General features: G+C 38.2%; 1 long non-coding RNA gene across 1 annotated transcript; it reads left to right on the top strand.

Annotated features, from left to right (window-relative positions):
• Positions 1 to 479: 479 nt before the first annotated feature.
• LOC142470211 (uncharacterized) lies at positions 480 to 2,826 on the top strand. The gene is made up of 3 exons (XR_012789225.1): positions 480 to 592; positions 1,902 to 2,047; positions 2,504 to 2,826. It is a non-coding gene; the product is annotated as an uncharacterized LOC142470211 (long non-coding RNA).
• Positions 2,827 to 4,548: the final 1,722 nt, after the last annotated feature.

Here is a 4,548-nt window from a genome sequence, read left to right as displayed (position 1 = left end):
CATTTCTAAACCAGAATAAAGTCTACAGCCCTCTGGAAAAGGTCCCTAATCTCTGGACTCGCCATCAGAGTCAAATTAATCATTGATGTCGATTGTATAAAAATGTAAATTCATGGCAGGCAATTAAAAACAAATAGAAATTAGAGGCTTGGAATCTGCAAGATTCCGATTTCCATATCCACGGTTAGATTACCGTGCCATTTATCTGGATTCTGCCGGTTATTGTCTGACTCGGGTTTGACAAACAGCAGCAAATCTATCCCTCTGTCGCTCCCGTGACTTGCTACAGATTTCATTCAAGTTGAAATGTCTGTAATCTCTTGAATAATTCGGAGTTAATCATTTGTACTTCACAGAGTGTGATAGGCCTTAGACTTGAGGGTGGGAACAGATTTGGCCTTTCGAGCTTCTTGTATATTGTACGGCTCAAGATAAATGACAGACTGCCTGAAATCTACATTCTTGCCTCTGATGCAAAACTGTAATTAATTTTGTGCAGTGTTTCAGAATTGATCGTGGTCACTTGAATATCTAATTTTTCATTCGCTTCAAAGGCTTTCTGTTTTTGGGTGGGAAGAAGAATGAGTTCAGGGTAAGTGACTGCTTTCTGATGCTTGTGTACTAAATGAATCCTCTACGCCTTTTCTTCGATAAGGTGAAAGAAAGGTCAAGACTTATGCCTGGTATTTATCTCTGTCTTCTGCTGCTTTGAGTTATTTCTCTCTCTGATGTATGGAAAATGCAAACCAAAGCGGGTCAAATGAAAACCTACAGGAGCTGTTGTTGGGGGCGGTATATTTTACCAAACCCTCCTGTATAATGATGTGCATTTCCATATATTCCACCCACCACTGAGCTCCTTTGTATAGAAAATGTAACTAAAACATTGAAAATCTGAAGAGTGTCAGAGAGCCGGAGATGTGTCCTCAGTGAGGGTGCGGTCCCAGAAGTGGATGGGGCTTGTCCAATATGTTACAATTATCTGGTGCCATCAAAACAAAAACAAAAGTCAGACCAGCATAAGTATTTGACATCACTGACATTTTGAAAATGTTGTATGTATGTATGAGCCTTGGGGGCTCAGGGGTTCCCAAAAAGAGCATGCTGGGGTTCTGTGTGTTGTTTAGTTTATTTATATAGCGCGATTAATGTACACGTGACATAATAATATAAATAACACATCATGGGAAAACGTTCTTCAGACATACAAGTAACATTAGGAAAATGCATTCCTGCCCCGAAGAGCTTACAATCCAAGTTGTTTTTCATTTCCAGTGGGGATTCGGAATAAGACTGGGAGGGGATTGGCAGTCATCTTTTATTTGCCTGGGTAAATCAATATTTAGATTTAGCTCCTGCCCCTTCTATGTTAGAGGGTCAATCAGAAAAGGGCAGTGGATAGTGAGGAGATAAGGCCACAGAAAGGGCAATAAAACTTACTCTGAGTAACAGGTTACAATGCTACAACAAACATTTCCACAATAATAATGCTTTTTCTTGTATCACACTGACTAGTGTGCACTGCGCTGTACATAGACTTTTTGCAGGCATAAGTCTCTGCCCTGTAGAGCTTACAATCTATTATGTGGTGCAAGAGGCCTAGTGATATAAAGGGACGTGTTCAAGGTCAGAAGGAGCTGACAGTGGGAGTTGAACTAGGCTCAGAGTCAGTATTTTCAGAGTCATTCAGAGTCAGTGCTTTCAGAGTCATTCAGAGTCAGTGCTTTCAGAGTCGGCGTTGCCAGAGTCGGCGCTGTCAGAGTCGGCGTTGCCAGAGTCGGCGCTGTCAGAGTCGGTGCCTTTACTCACTGAGAGCTTATAACAGAGCATATGGTTATATCCTGTTATTTATTCACCTAGTCGTATACTGTTAATCATATTACTGCACATTGCTCCTGCAGGGGGAGGCACCTTTACAAACTATCACAAGAGAATCCTGCCCCCTGCTGTTGGATTTATAAAGGCGAAGAGATTGAGCAGAGCTGCTGGAGTTTGGAGAGAAACAATAATGTCCTTGAGTGTCAATCCTATAAACGGTGCTGGAAAAGTTGAGTAATGCGGCAGACGTAAGCTTATAGGGATCAGTGTTAAAATGGACAAGAAGCAAAAAGTAACACTGAGCGCTCGTTTGAACGTCATTACCCAGAATCCCTGGCTGCTGTGTAAGTGCTGTATGCTAAGAGATAATGGGGAAGGGCAGGCTTGCAGACCTGTCTGAGACGTGAATGTGATCACAAGAGGTACAAGGGGTATTTGTATTTGCATTAACTCTACAAGTAGAAGAAATAGTAGCAGCCACACTTACCACACAGCTGCGTATCACAGCATGTTAGAATGTAGGTGGGGTCCCAAAGCATTAATACAATTGTAACAGATCAGCTGAAGACAGCAAACGTAATTGTGTCATATAAAATACGCTCAAACCGTATTCAGCACAGAACAATTAAGCACAATTTCTACAATCATTACAGTAATTAACTGCCTCTTAATGTTTGTATTCCAGATCCTAGCAGATACAATGTATCCGATCGCTGGAAGAATACACGTATAAAAAGTCTTTGTATTGATACTTGTACGTGGCCTTTGTTTCCACGATTTCCCTGTAAAAATATTTGTCAGTGAAAGATTGAACAATATGAATTAATTTGATTATACCATTGTCAACCCCCCCTATGCATCACAATTTCCTGGTTTTAATCACTACTGTAAACCTCATAGCCGAAGGGCACAGTTTTAATTTGGGTGTCTTCCTAATGAAAATAAAAAAATAATTGTTTTGCCAGGATTTAATAATAAGCAATAAAATCAGCCAACCACATTTTACCTTCTGCATTCAATCTATTTTTATTATAAACATTTTTGTTCTTTTTTCTTCCTCTTTTTTTTTTTCAATCACAGGCCCTTATACCGAACATTTTGCTAATAAATATTTCAGTTTGCTTATGAAGCCTAATGCTGTCATCTGAATATGGAATTATATTTCTTTCATGGTTCATTATCATTTCATGGTAGTAATGACAGTCAGGCGATGGAATATTTACAGGCTTTTCAGAAGACATTTATCCAATACATTACCCTGAAGGGCACCTAGACTTACAGATACATTATCCTTTTAAAAATACACCATCAGAAGTCCCAATTTCTCCTTCAGCCAATCAGATTTTTAACCTTAAGAGGCACGCCTATCATAGACAGTAAAAACAGGTTGTGTTTTCTTTCCATGATCGAACTAGGTTACCTATCCTATGGTGAAATTATCAAATAGTTTCCTATCTTCGAGGAATAATGATGGAAAAACATTTTCTCAGGACTTATTAAATATGGCCGTCAATGTAATTGCCTACACACGCTGTTTGATCCCTGATGTTTTTTGCTACATTATTTTCTCAGTGAGGTCCTGGCTCGTAACTGTTGCTTAACAGGACGTATTGTGGTATAGGTATATATGAGTATATTTATGGGTATATACACAAGTATATTCATGGGTGTATATGAGTATATTTATGGGTATATATGAGTATATTCATGGGTATATATGAGTATATTCATGGGTATATATGAGTATATTTATGGGTATATATGAGTATATTTATGGGTATATACACAAGTATATTTATGGGTGTATATGAGTATATTCATGGGTATATATGAGTATATTCATGGGTATATATGAGTATATTCATGGGTATATATGAGTATATTCATGGGTATATATGAGTATATTCATGGGTATATATGAGTTTATTTATGAGTATATATGAGTATATTTATGGGTATATATGAGTATATTCATGGGTATATATGAGTATATTCATGGGTATATATGAGTATATTCATGGGTATATATGAGTATATTCATGGGTATATATGAGTATATTCATGGGTATATATGAGTATATTCATGGGTATATATGAGTATATTTATGGGTATATATGAGTATATTCATGGGTATATATGAGTATATTCATGGGTATATATGAGTATATTCATGGGTATATATGAGTATATTCATGGGTATATATGAGTATATTCATGGGTATATATGAGTATATTTATGGGTATATATGAGTATATTTATGGGTATATATGAGTATGTTTATGGGTATATATGAGTATATTTATGGGTATATATGAGTATGTTTATGGGTATATATGGGTATAAACTACACAGCTCTCCTCCTTTCTTTTAAGGCTGTACACTCCTCTGCACCTCCATATATATCTACTCTGATCTCTCGTTACACCCCTACTCGGCTCTTACACTCTACCCAAGGATGTTTAATCTTTACACCATTTACCTCTACAGCCCTCTCCCATCTTAAACCTTGCTCACTAACCTCTCCCTACCTATGGAACGCTCCTCCCTCTCTCACTAACCTCTCCATAGCTATGGAACGCTCCTCCCTCTCTCACTAACCTCTCCCTACCTATGTATCGCTCCTCCCTCTCTCACTAACCTCTCCCTACCTATGGAACGCTCCTCCCTCTTTCACTAACCTCTCCCTACCTATGGAATGCTCCTCCCTCTCTCACTAACCTCTCCCTAC

This window comes from Ascaphus truei, chromosome 19 (genome assembly GCF_040206685.1).
Source record: "Ascaphus truei isolate aAscTru1 chromosome 19, aAscTru1.hap1, whole genome shotgun sequence".
NCBI classification, from domain to species: domain Eukaryota; kingdom Metazoa; phylum Chordata; class Amphibia; order Anura; family Ascaphidae; genus Ascaphus; species Ascaphus truei.
Note: the sequence above shows the minus strand (reverse complement) of the source record. Positions and strands in the feature narration are given on the sequence as shown.